General features: G+C 29.9%; 1 pseudogene; it reads right to left on the reverse strand.

Annotated features, from left to right (window-relative positions):
* Window positions 1-8,752: 8,752 nt before the first annotated feature.
* LOC149542560 (uncharacterized) overlaps window positions 8,753-15,718 on the reverse strand; it is a 122,193-nt pseudogene continuing 115,227 nt past the window's right edge.

Raw genomic sequence — 15,718 nt, forward strand, 5'->3', positions numbered from 1 at the left:
ACCCTGCCAAGGGATCCAAAGAATTTAACCTAAAAATTTTCAAACAATTTTTTTTTAAAACATGAAAGATAAACCATTCACAACTTATACATAGTAACGAAAGCAATAGCAACAATTCAAATAAATATAACATACATAACAGGTTACATTCTTTAAGGATCTCTTAATGATGAATCACATCTAAATTAACCATTCATCTAACATCACATCCTTATGAAATGATAAGGATACATCCAACATTCTTACACAATACACAAGTGTCCTTTTTGTAATTAGAATTTAGTTTAGCTCAATCATCCACTGTACATGTTACAAGGTATGAAGGGCTTGAAAGAATAAACATCCGTATGAATAAAGTACATCATCCAATAATAATCCATGATGAAATAACATAATAAAACCACATATCATACATGATACATCATCACAAAAGATATAAACATCCATCATAAAAGATAACCATATATCACAAAACATAACTAACTAAGTGCACAGTTCCTCCCAACTGTAAATAGCATCATTAGACCATCGTGGATCCTAGCCATCCCTCTGTGCGTAACATTCCAAAGCACCGAAGAGATCATCAGTATTATCATAGTAGGAATGTCACTCCTAAAAACATCCTACTAACATGCAAAGTAAAACATAATATATCATCAACTAACATATGCAAATCATCAATGTAAGAAACATACCAGTAAATACATCCATCATAGGGTACATCATCTATCATAATGATCCAAGAACATAACGAAGATAAATACCAACCAAGAACGCTCTAGCCACAGTGTCTTAGACGCATCTCAAATGATAAGAGTGGAAAAACACTACCACTTGACCACGTGGAACCTAAGTGGTCCACTCCCACCGTGCTGAGGAGATAATCTCAAGTCCCAAATAGGCTATCAAAAATCACATAGAATAATCTCTATAAGTCCAGGAATCCTAAAAGTATACTAACTCAAAGGTTCCAATCACAAAACCGACATCTAATTCCCAGAGGCACACAATGACATGTAGGAGACCTACTCTGCAAGTAGGAAGTGTCATCACATATATCATGTACAAGTTACCCTCGCAGTTAGCTAAACTCCATGGGTCCATACTGATCTCATGTGGCCACTAGTATCCTCTTATACTGACGATGCATACTATGGAATGCACGGTCGCAACCATGCATTCTCTCTACTCCATTCCTAGTCTATACAAGCACTCAAGGCATGGGCAAGAACCAAAACAATTATCTTTTTAGGTTCATTTAATTCCCATTTAGTGTGTAAATGTTATCACTTATTAACCAAACTTACAATGAGTTACCCTGGCAGCCACCTAGGGCCTTGGCCCCCATTGCAAGCCACTTCCTGACACTACAAGTAGATAACCTACCCTAAGCTCATGGAATCATAAAATCACCACAGTCCTATACAAGTGACTGTAAAAAATACCAAAAGATAATCCATAAAAAGAATCATCAAATATCCATAATAAAAGCATCAAATCTTCGTGAGCATCTGAAAAGTATGCATAGAAAATCATGACCACAACAGTTCTCTATTGGCAACTGAAGGCATCACTAATAATCATAGGTATCTATTGGTTCTCAACAATCAAAATATATCTCAAAATAAATCACAATATCCATTGGTTCTCAACAAACAACCAAGAATATCTCAAAATCATATTGATCAAAGACCCCAAAATGGTTGAGTCAAAACATGTCACAACATGACATCATCAAGAAATAAATCAACATTTCAGTTCCATCATTGTGACTAGAAAGCAATCCAAGGATAACTGTTTGATGACTCAAAAATGATTAGCTCAAGTGTCTCATACACATATATCTCAGCTTCACACATGAAGACTGATGAATAATAACAATCAGTAAATACAATAATTTCATAGAGCATACGATCACATTACCATGGTTGGGTTTAGAAAGATTGAGACCAAAAAGATCAACATGCCATCACATCTCATAACCCCCAAGCCTCTGGTAACAACCTAGGACTGGTCAACACTAGTCAACCCAAAAACCCAAAACAAGAAGGATAGAGAAAACATAATGCAAACACATATTTTGGTTTACTAATATCACATGGATGTGTTAAGTGTAGAGGTTTCAATTTTTTGTTTGCAAGTATACTTCAAGTATCTTAAGTTTCATAATTTGACATACAAGTCAACCCATTTTCCCCGATAGCATTATCCTCCCATTAATTAGAATAATATTCTAAAAATAACTTAAGGGTAAATACTTTATTCATTAAACTGATCATCATTGACCTTTAATTAAATCATTCACTTTATTTTGCTAAGATCAATGTTACAAATTGAATAACTCTTCCTTATCATTGATTCAACTTTTCAACATAATTAAAGAATCAGTATTCGTTAAATTATAAGAGAGCCAATTATCAATCTTCCAATAAGAAGATTATAACTTTATTAAAATGATCAATTAACCTAGGTACACAATCCATGACTTTTATCATTCTAATAATACTTAATTAAAACTTAATTAAATATTACTAAAATTTAAGCCTCTTAATTCAATCGTTGTAATAATTAAATCATCACTAATAACCATTAAAATATCTAAGGTCATTATTCAAGTCATTAGAATAAGACTTACCAACTTCGATAATTTACAACTTTGTTATAAAAATTGGTATTGATTAAAACTCTATTACATAACTTAATTATTAATTAAATCTAATTGATTAATTTAATTAATAATTTACATAGCCATACCACATCCCAATGAATATCAGTTGACTAGTAACTAACTATAATTTGTATGTTACTAAGTCAACTACAACCCAATACACAAATAATCAAATTAATAGTTCAATAATAATAACTTGTTAATATTTAATAACAAGCTATATTGGGAATCTTATTAATAAAATAACTAAATTCATCACTCTTCAACAATGTTCCCATTAATACTTTAATAATAACAAGTTATAATAAAAACCCCAATATTAATATCCTCAAATAGTTTTCCCCTATGTATGTTGATTTAAAAATTCAATTAATTAATACTCCTTTAAATTATTAACCAATTCAAATCAATTGATATCATTTACGAAACTTCAATCATTAACTTTAATCCAATTAATTAATAACTATTTAAACCATTTATACCATTATTTATTAATAGTTTGTTAGACCCAACAAACATTAATAAATAATAAACTCATCGAAATTATAAATGATCTCTCTAGAGAACCCTACAAAACTTCATTGGTTAATATTTAACTAACCTTTAATGTCTATCAATAGTTTAGTTAATAATACATAATCTATCAATCATAAAAATAATTCAAATCGTAGCTATGATATAACAAGGTCAAAATGTAACAATGACCCATTGTCCAATATCATTAAAAATTTGAGTCGCTTAATTTAAAATCATCCTCATTAAACGACTATTATTAACGTAATATAAAATTACCATTTCTTAAATTATTTAATATATATTAAATAATATTTAGTATACATCAAATAATTAGTATTAAAACTCAACCATTAGACTCAATTTTCTAATTGTTCTAATGATATTTTGTTTATATAAACGTTGTTTGAAGAAGGCCCCTATCAATTTCCAATAATCAATTAGCAATTCTAATGAACCCAATATTATCAAAACAACGATTGCCTAATTTAAAACTTTGATTTATAATATATACTATTGATTAAATTAAATTTAATTAAGTCAACTAAAATATAAAACTATAATGTTAGTATATAATTATTACAACTAATATTATTAACAAAACTAATAACAATGAGAAATAAACAATATTGTTCATAACCTTTTAATAATATAAATCCATAATTATAAAAACCTTAACAAAACTATCAATAAAGCTAAATCGAATTTTAAACATGCTAAAGTGGAGGGGGTGCATTTTGAAGTTTAGGCGATTTAAAAGTCGTTGAACAATAACAAAGGCTGCGCGATGAATAAAGGGCCCGTCGTGGGTACCCTGCGGTATGCAGGTACCTTGTGACTGTAGTACCTGCCACCGCATGAAGACAGAGGAGGGGTATGGGGTGGATAATCCCGCCCCTCCAACATATGTATAAATTTTTTATAACATTTTTTGTAAAAACATTTTCAAATGCGATTTCGGATTTTTGTAAACAATTTCTTCATTGCGCTTTTAAATATTCGACTTTTCCACTAAATATATATGTATATATATACATATGTGTGTATATATATATATATATATGTATATATATACATATATATATATACATATATATATATATGTATATATATATATATGTATATATATATATATGTATATATGTATATATATATATATATATGTATATATATATATATGTATATAAAAGAGTATATATGTATGTGTGTGTGTGTGTGTGTGTGTGTGTGTACGCAGAGTTTTGTACTTACTATATATATGTATGTATGTATGTATATATATGGAGATTTGAAAAAATATATATATAATTATGTATGTTTCCATAAAGAACATATGCACAAAAGGGCTTCCTAAATTTAATAATTTTCTTTTAAAATATTTGTTTTCTAAATTTATCCAATAATCCATCCAATAGGTTTAACTATAAATTTTGAAATCATCATTTCTCAATTTGATTCTAATTCGAACCCAAACTCGATTCAGATCTAATTTCTCCTTAATTGAATCTAGGATTTTCTATTAACATACATAACTAGATTCCAATTCAAATTGCAGATTCAATTACAGAGAGTATTCAGACACATATAACAGACACAATGAAGACAGGAAGAGAAAGAGTGTCTCTAAGAGAGCCTCTAAGGTTTTCCAAACACACTAGAAGAACCTCTATTTAAAGGCCTCTAAGATGCATCAAGAGTGTCTCTAGAAACAACTAGAAGATAAGCATGACAACTAAGCATGAGTCTTTTTCAACCTTCTAGATAAGTCATAAGGTTGTAGACACCATGTGCTCAACACTTAGTGCATTCTTAGAGTGCAAACCCCTATGTTGTCTACATGAGAACTCTCGAGAATTTGCAAACTCCTAAGTGAGAAAACATTAAAATAATACACATTAATTAATATAATATTTACTTTACTCTTTCCAATTTAATCTATTTATTTATTAAATCTAATGCACTAACTTTAATAATTTCTTTTGTTTAATCTTAATATATTTATATTTTAATCACATGAAATCTAGAATCTTTTAATGATTTTAATATATTTTCCACTTTTAAATTTCATTTTCAAAACTTAATAGCTAAAATATTTATTAGCTTTAGTAATAATATTATTTAGTCATTTATTTAAAAATGAACTCCAAATATATGATTATTAAAATAAATATTGTCACATTCCAAATTTAAACTTATAACTTTTATTTTCAAATTTAATTATTTTATTTATTTAATTTCCTAATTAATTAAATAAAATAAATATTAAAATACCATATTAATTTTCCATTAAATTAAACCATTAATTAAATCTTTTAATTAGGCTTAATTAACAAAAAATACTCCAAAGACTCAAAAGGGTAAAATATGAAAATCCATCATAGCCAAAATACATACAAAATCAAACCAAGGGTTAATATCACGAATTACGTTATCCAACGTATTCGGAGGATACTCAACACAGATACTTGTCCTAATTTCTAATTAGAACAAATGGCTTAAAGGGTTGGGATTTGGACTTGAGAATTTGTCTCCCCTTTCTTATCATTGAGATAATGTGATAGGGTACGCTCATCTTGGCAATTCAAGGAAGTTGATACCTGGTACCTACAACCTGCATAAAAACCATGCATGTACATACACAATATATACTAAACTAAACAAGCAATGGTAGGAAGTGGTGCATTGTGTAGATCTTGACTAGTAGGTGACTATGACTCCCTTCCCTAACTACATCAGACACGCCATACATAAGAATAAACATGCACACCATACACATGCAAGTATGGGGTAAGTAACCATAAGAAAGAACATGTGATAATAAAACATCTAATCTAATCATCATCAATAGCTGAAATCATTAAATATACATGAAATGTAAAGTCTAAGTAATCTCATCACATATCAACTGAATTCATAGCACAATATCTAATAGTCTCAAAACAATACTGCTAACCATCAACATAAACTAGCCCTAAAAGAGCTCGACAATGAGAGCAAAAATGCAACCTAGGGGCAAGCACTACATATATATATATATATATATATAGAGAGAGAGAGAGAGAGAGAGAGAGAGAGAGAGAGAGAGAGAGGCTTTAATGTACTATTTAAAAATGTTTCACATTTAAAATTTAAAGCCTTGATATCTCTCTCTCTCATATATATATATATATATATATATATAATTTGGTTAATAAGTTAAACTAGCTTTCAAAAAAAAAGAAATAGTAATCTATTAATAGTTAAAATAAATGGTGATGAGTATTATTGATAATAATATGAATAAGTCTCATATAAGATTATATATATATATATATATATATATGTATGTATGTATGTATGTATGTATGTATGTACATACATACATACATACATACATACATACATACATACATACATACATACATACATACATACATACATACATATATATATATATATATATATATATATATATATATCTACATACATATGTACATATATATACATACATATATATACACACATATGTATATATATTTGTATATATATATGTATGTATGTATGTATGTATGTATACATAGTAGATATTAAATTCTGTTAATAAGTGAAACTAGCTTTCAAAAAAATAAGAAATAGTAAGATTAATAGTTAAAATAAATGGTGATGAGTATTATTAATAATAATATGAATAAATTTCATATAATATTACACACACGCACACACATAATGATATTTTAAAAAAAATGAACACATTTATAAAAGAAATATAATTTTTTTTGGCTAAATTTAATTATATATTATGCATAATTTTTCCATGTTGCTTGAACTTTTAATAAAACATTAAGTTTTCTAGCATATTAATTTTTTTATCAAGTGTAAAAATATTATATTAAATTTAATGAACATTTTAAGTTTGTTGATGATTACTAATATTTTAATTTAAGAAATTCTTCTTCAATTAGGATGCATCTACTTTTCTAAATAATAATAACGATAAGCGCTAACAAGATGTGTCAAGTTTTTAAAGGGTTGAATTATGGCCAAGTGCAAGAGTCACTAATCTTTTTGCTTTGATGAGTTTGCTTTTGTATTCATGAGAGAAAAGCTGATGGAGGATAAAGAATGATAGGATTAAATTTTAAAATATCTTGACTTGATTTAATATCTCTATCAATTATAATATTGAAATATATGAAAATTTTAGTCTTTAAAATTCAAAAAACTAAAATGTGTCACTTTTAAAAAGACTAGATTTAATTAATTATTAATAATTTTAATCTAATAAAATAATGTCTTAAGAAATCTATTAAAGTAAAATTGAAAATTGTTTGAATTGAATTGATGAGTAATCTAATTATATGTTATAGTTTGTTTCAAATATAAGCAAATAACTAAAATATACAACATAATAAAAATATTTTATTTTTTCTTCACTTAAATATAAATAATCTATCTTACTTTAGAATATAATTAGATTTATTTAAATATAATTTTTTATATGTCATCATTTTAATCATGATAGAATTTATAAACAACAATTAGATTTATCCAATACAAATTAATGTAATCAATGTGTTTGAAATGAGAACCATTTCAATCTCTTCTAGTCTAGAGAAAACTATTAAAATTTAATATTCGTATTTAAAATTTTAGTTACTAAATATTGAAATAATAACATTTTACAATTGGTTACACTAATTAAATAGTCAAACATCTTGACCAAAAAGATTTAAAAAGGTATACATAAATACATACTATTAATTTAGTCCTTTCTTTTCTAAAAATTACTTATCAAAACAACTAATTTTTATTATATTATTTTTTCCTAAAAGTCACCATATGCAAATATAGAATTTATATCATATTACCTGCTCATATTTAGATGCTTGTAACAAAGGATAAGCATTTTTTTGACAAGTGCAAGTCATCCATTTGAGATTGTCTAATTGCACGCAAGAGTAATAAATGTAATTGGAGTCAAAGGATGGAACAAATTAATGCCAACAAATTCTGCCATTTAAATTTTTGATTTTCTATTCATGAAAATACAAATAAAAGCCTAGGAAAATACTTATCGACAAATTAGAAAATTGAAATTAACATAACAAAATAGATTATTAAAATCAAACCTTTGAAAGATTCAAATATTGCAAATGTCTTTTTAGCAAAAAAATTAATAGTGATTGCTATAGAGGGGTCCAATAAGAAAATTAGTTCCCAACAGGGATTAATATAGCTCACATATAATTTTTTCTATAAAATTTTAAGAAAACAAAATGGAAAAGAAATTTTCTAGAACTCTTATCTTTTCCTAGCATGATAATTAACATGTCTTGTCATTGTATTGCAGTAAATAAAAATGTTATGGACACAGTATAACTTAGTGCAAAGAGACTAACGAAGGTAAATCGCAAAAGGCACACAACTATCAGCCGATGCAAACTTTCATCTATTTAGCCAGTGCCCTTCCCATGCTTTATCGTACCCTTTTATCTTTAATTATTTAGTACATCACCTAAGCAAAAATAGGGAAATTGATCAATCTTTCAACAAGTGGGCTATATGGAAACTGAAGAATAGATAGAACAAAATTTAGGTAGTGATGACAGATGTGGATGTGGATGACAAAAAGGTAAAATGAGGGTAGTACTTTAGACTCCAACTACATGTTTTAGAATTGACATCTATGTACAATGCTCTAATTTTTAGGGACCAAAATATGATATTGTGCTACCATAGAATCCCTGATATTGTTCCACCAAATGTGGTCCTAAAGCCCATCCCCACAACAATCATGGAGACTCTTTCATCTATTATAGCCCATATTGATTTTCCATGATCCTCTATTGATGCAAGTAGAGGAGTTTTATTCTTGGGGCTACAACCCTCTAGAGGTTCCCTATATAAGCATAGAAGGTTCTTCTAGAATGAAGTGGCATTGAATGGCTGTAGATCCGTTCCTCTTAGTATCTGTCCACAAAGCCTATTGGAAGATAGATCCAATGAGGCTAGCTTCATCAATAGAGATAGATCCTTTGGAATTCTCCCCTCCAGCTTGTTTTTAGACAAATCTAACTTCTCTAGAGTTTATATATGTCCAAGGGAACCTGTTATCTGACCTTCCAAATGTTTTCCAGATAGATTCAACAATCTTAGGTTGATCATATTCCCTACACTTTCTGGCATCCAAGATCAAAGTCATCAGATTGCGACACATAGCAAGATCAACTAGCTCATGCTTCCCTACAAAATGAAGATGCAAGGTCATTAAACAAAGTAGGGAAGTGTCATGTTGACATGTGGTAGTCGATGATGATGTGGTAGGATCTAGGAACACTTCACCAAATTGTGACACATGGCACAATCTTGTAGAAGATGCTCAGAAGATAAGGAATGTTGGGAAGCATAAAGGCATCACATGGCATTGGGTCTGGGTGTGTGATGATGTGGCAAAAAGTTGTTTTGGAAAATCAAAGGATGCCATGTGGCGATGATGTGGTAGGGCACTCAGTAGGAAAATGTCATGCCCAAACTATGAGGGAAAAAACACACAAATTCTTTTTTGAAATATAATTAAAATGCTCAAGTTTGATAAGTTTGCGATCACAGTTTAAGTATAGGTTCTCTATGTTACGTCTTAAGTTTAAAAATCTAGAGGATGAATACATTGTTAAGATTTTGAAAATTTCGTTATTAGATTTATATCGATAAACTTATGATCTTACATTTCTTATACAACATTATAGTACAATTTATTTAAATAATAATGTAGATGACTTCAAATTAGCTTAATTAAAAAATCTAAGCAATTAACATCTACAATTTAAACTTATTTTAAATAGACAATAACCTTAAATTTAAAACCAATTAATACTCAAAAATTCTAACTAACTACAATACTAAAACTAAATATATTTAAAAATTTAATTAAAAGAAATCAAATCTAAATGAACGATTACATCCATAATATCTAAAATTGAATGAGTCAAAATCAAACTATCTTTAAATATTTAAACTTTGCTTACCTAAACTAAATCTACTAATTACATTTCAAGATTGGAAGCCTTCCAAAAACAATTATCAATTTAACTAGCATTGCTCCTAAAATTACATACTATCAACAATTTTAGTAATACTAACTTACATCTATACTTTTAAATTATGACTAATTGAATTCTTATTATAACCATTAACTTAACTAATACTAATAATATACAAGCAACTAATCTAAACTACTATTAAATAAAACTAAATATTAAACATATAATATGACACAAACTAAAATTAAATAAACAAACAAACTAATCTATAAATAGCTAAACCCCTACTAACACCTACTAACCTAACATCATACTATCCTAGCCCACTTGACAAGTGGGTTTCCTTACATCCTAACCTACCAAATCCACTCACCCCCTATACACTCCTCCTAACCAAGCTTGGGCAGATTTCTAGACTTCCTACAAGTCAAATCGACTCCCCCACAACTGACAACACATACTCCCACAAAAAGAAGCGCTTACCTATGATCAAGGTGAATAACAATGCAAAATTTAACATCATTAACTTTCAAAACTTCCTGCTAACCCAAACTGATGCCCACCCAACACCATAAACACTCTGCTACAAGTACATCAATGCTTCAAAGCGCTTCCCAAGACCCCCAACCCAAAAAGCAAGTGTTGACCAACAAAAAAAAGGTGGCAAAAGAATTTAAAACAAGCAATCTCCATCAAGGAAAAACCTAGCGCATTTTGGAGGTTTAAAACTTGCAAGGATGATGGAACGGTACACATTGACATCATCTTCATAACCATGCTGACTTAGTTAATTGTTACAACATAATGTCTTTTCAACCCCTATAAAAGAGCTGTGACCAACAAGGAAGTATGGGGAAGCATTAATCCCATAAAGTTTTATAGGTAAGGTTATAGATATTTAGGATATTAGTTAGGTTATAATTTCTTTCTTTCTTTTTAAATAGATTTTATTACTGTTTCTTTATTTTTAAATCTAATTTTTTTAATAAAGCAAAAAGGATCTTTTTATGGAATCTTTTGATTCTCTGTTACCAAAATGATTTAAATTTGATCTTCGATACAAAAGGCAAAGATTTTTTACTCTCTTGAAACACATTTTTGTTTTGTCCTAAAATTTCTAAGTATAGATTTTTAAAGTTGATAGATTTACCAAGAGGGGGTAAATTTTTTTTTGAAAAGCAAGTAAAAAGGATTGATGCAACTTAATATATCAAGGATATTAATTATCTATTTTATTCAATAATGTAAGAATTGTTTGATTCTAATAATCATGAAAGCTGAATCTACATCCATAATATGATTTCTTTTTTTTTGATGGATTTAAAACATAGATTTAATCATTGTGACACATTCATACAAGATTCATTGATATCTCAAACAACTAAAATTGAATCATCAACCATAATCATTTTTCTTTTCTCAACATAGTTTTCATATTTAACATATAAGGAAACTTTAAAATTTTGCTTAATTAAACCATCATCATAACATCTTATTTCTGATATGCATCCATCTAATTTAACATTATGATTAAATCACATGAGAACCAATTATACTCAAACACCAATTTTATTGGCAAACCTGATTCAAAGGCTCAGAGGGGAAAGAACCAGGAAGAAAACCTGGCTTTGTTGCCATTACAACAAAGTTTGAAACACAATTTACATAGGATATCAATCCCAAATTACAACAATTTAATTGAATTTTCTTCATGACCCTCATCAGGGCTATAAACCAAGAACTTTTGTTCTTCCATTTTAATATGCCATACTCATACGAGGTTTGTGCTGACAGGTAGGGGCCCATAACACCCTACCCTCTCTCCCTCTTCTCATCCAAAGAAGAGACTCTACACTAGTTGGAGTCCAACTAAATAGACCTTTCACAAAATTGGTCACTTTTTCCCTATCCAAGGGTGAGTAATACAAAAACACCCATGCAAGAAAATCTCAAAATTGCAAACATAAACATGAAAGGAAATCATCCAAAATAACATGGTTTTCAAATCTTCCCAACATACCCACAAACATACAAACATTCAAACAATAACAAGGTAGCATAAGCATGAAACAAACATGAAAATCTGTACAAGAGAGATCAGAATTCCTACCTTCACAAAGAGGTGATGGAAATGAACAAGTTTGAGTAGAGCTTTTTCCTTCCTTGCTCCAATCTTCCAAGACTCCTCTCTAAATGTAGAGATTGGGTAACAACCTCTACTAGTCCAAGAAGGGCCTCTAAATAAGCCTCAAACTCAACCACCAAAGGGGTCAATAACTTCACCCACCCACCTACAAATCTAGAAGCTCCTAACTCAACCCACACTATGGTTAAACACTAAGTGGAGGTGGGTTGATGCAACTCATGGTAGCCATAGTCAATTTTTTCACAAAGGCAAAAAGAGACTTTTTGAGTGACCTCAAAAGTCAATAAAAGGGGCTTGGGGGTTGGAAAAGACCCCCAACCCATACCCATACCCCTTGGGTATAATTATTTCATATTTTGAAGCTTTAGGAATAGGTTTAGAGCCAAACAAAAGCGAGGAATAAAATAGGACCATCTAACAACTCTAACAATGCAGATTAAGCATTAATTCGGATTAGGGATGACTAAACTCGATTAAGAACCAAACTAGCAAACTGACACTAACTTAGTTCAACTTAGGTCCAAGGGTTACACAGCTAACCTTAAAAAGCACGCTGAAGATCCCAAACAATTCACAAGTGTCAAGCGACACTAAAAGAACATAGTTATGAACATAACTATCACTGATCATAGGAAAATACATACATACATCATGCAAATAAAATACTTAAATTACGAACCACAAGGTTTCCAAAATTAGCACATAGGGATCAGTTGTGTTCCTCCATCGATTTCTCGGCTAAAATATCTGCACACTTGTTGCACACATCAGTAGTTCTGTAAAATCACATGTACATATATGTATACATATCAGGAAATCACATAAATTGAAACATACATCAATTAGGGTTTCTTTCATCCTACTTAATTCTTAACCATTTAAAATCTCTTAAATCAAAGTAGTAATCCTTCATTTACTAATTTCATCAACATACATATACATAAAACATTAAATGACAACATCAAATATCTAAAAGTAACATCACACAACATGAAATAATATAATATGTTCTAAGCATCAGATAATGTCTCGACATCTGGAGTCTTGAGTATTAAAATAATAGTAATGTATCACTATGCTACGATGGGTCAGAGCGAGGCCTCACAGAAAATGACATGGTGAGTTGACTATGTAAGGAGATCCAATGAGAAGTTGTCACATGGCATTTTGACAAGTGACAAGTGGCAGATCAGTGGGTCAATCAGAGGGTACCACATAATGCCCAAGTGGTGGCGATGATGCAGAAACTGACCAATCACATCATGCCATGTGTCAAGTTGGTCAACCCAAGTTTAACCCTGATGGAAATTGAAGGGAAAAATCAAGTTTAAAAAATAATATTTTATTATTTCTTAAAATTTTGAATGTGCAAAAGCCCATTTAAATCAAAATATTTATATGGTATAGTTTCAACATTAATATTAAATCAAATATTTGCAAAGTTGAATGGCCTATCATATTAGTTTGAATATGATTTTCAAATAGACATCCTGAGCATTTTTGATAAATCAACATAGGACTATCATATATTGTCAAAAAGCTCTCTGAATAAACTTTCTAGATTTGGATTTTTTTTGCATGAGATGCCACATGTTTGAGTTATTCAGAGTTTTGTACTAGGTGCCTTTTTTCAACCACTTTCCATTATAGTAGTTCAAATTTGATTTTTGGTGAAATGATGAACTAGATCTATGGAAAAGGTAGTAAGGATGTAGTTAGTGATGATATTTTCACCTCCAAATTAGTTTAGTAGAAGATTTTATCAGCATTCTAGATGCGTATATGATATTTTATTAGAGCAAGGGTTTCTCATCATTAGGAAGAGATATTTTAAGTTTGTTACACTCAATGATGGAATTCTTTTCAATTTTTGATTTTAGAGAGAAGAGAGAAGCTTTTTAATAGAAATGGAAGGAGATTCAAGTGGACACGTATCACTTCCATATCAGATCTAACTTCTTGTTCCTTTCCTATAGGGTATGTGCACCAAATTGTGGTTCCAAAAACACGACACCTAAAGTTTTTTTAATTTTAAAAGGACATACACACTATAGCATGCATGCACTTTGGCTTGGGTCACAAGCCAAAGCTCATATGTGATTTAAAAATCAAAAACTTTTTTAAATAGGCTGCAAACCCGCAACCCATTTTATCATTTCATTTGACTTTTATATTTCTCCCAAATAGCACGCATGCAGATTGAAGAAGTTGAAGAATTTTTTCACCCACCTCCTCAAAATGTCTCCTTGTCACTGAAGTTCAAGATCAAGATCACGTAGTATGCTTTTTGCTCTTTTTTTTGCATTTTTTTATATGTTTTTGCAATGTTTTATAAGTTTTTACATTGTTTTGTAGGTTTTTTCAAATTTTCTTATTTTTTTTATTTATTTAGATTGCAATCAGTTTCTTATCAGGAAATGTAAATAATCAACCACCAAATCCCCAGCCAGGTCAACAAAATAAAAATGAAAACCTTCCACAAGATCCTAATCAAAACTCTCCACAAGATGAAAATCAAAACCCTCCACAACAAGAGCAAGAAACTCTACAACTTGCACTGATTGGAAGACATCCTCTTGGCACTGAAGACAACATTATGAATGAAATAGAAAGAGGGAAAATTTAATTAGAAGCACCCATTGGTAGGTTGAAAGCTTGTGGACAAATCAATCTGATGAGAGCACAATTGGTATATCCCTTGAGTCCATTATGACCCATGTAGCTTTTGTTAGTGGTCAGTTGGATATTTGGCATGTTAAGAGGGATGAACAAAGAAGATATTATGAAAAAAAATTATCATATCAAGATGTAAAATATATATATATACCAAAAGGTAGCATTTGTGTATTATTTAAAAAGCCTAGTGAATAAAATATTGTTAGACATACAACTAAGAGGTTCCCCATCCATTGGTGCATCCATGATGGTATTAGAAATAACTTTTGGGATAGATGGTGGATGGTCTTTGATGCCCCTCCCTGCAACAATCATGAGGTTCCAATGTATTTCCTAAAGAAATTGTATTGTGAATTTGTCCTTGGGGAGATCTCAAACTATTTTGATATATGAGAATCTCAAGGTAGAGGTGGGTGGTCATCATTTTAGAGACTGGGGACATATCTTGACCCTAATGTAGTTAGGGCACCTATTGTCAGACCATAGGGTGAGCATGTGATTATTTCTTTAGTTGTGAAGGAACATGTGGAGACCAACACTCTAGGGACTATTAATGCTTTGACACAGACCCTCATTCATTGCATGAGATCATTAGTTGAAGAGGAGCCTTTTATGTGTCATAGTCACATGTGCACATCATGTGGATCGTTATGCACTTTTGGTAGTCATGCTAAAGGTAGTATGGATGATGGGCTA

This window comes from Cupressus sempervirens, chromosome 8 (genome assembly GCF_028749045.1).
Source record: "Cupressus sempervirens isolate cs-2001-9-10 chromosome 8, ASM2874904v1, whole genome shotgun sequence".
NCBI classification, from domain to species: domain Eukaryota; kingdom Viridiplantae; phylum Streptophyta; class Pinopsida; order Cupressales; family Cupressaceae; genus Cupressus; species Cupressus sempervirens.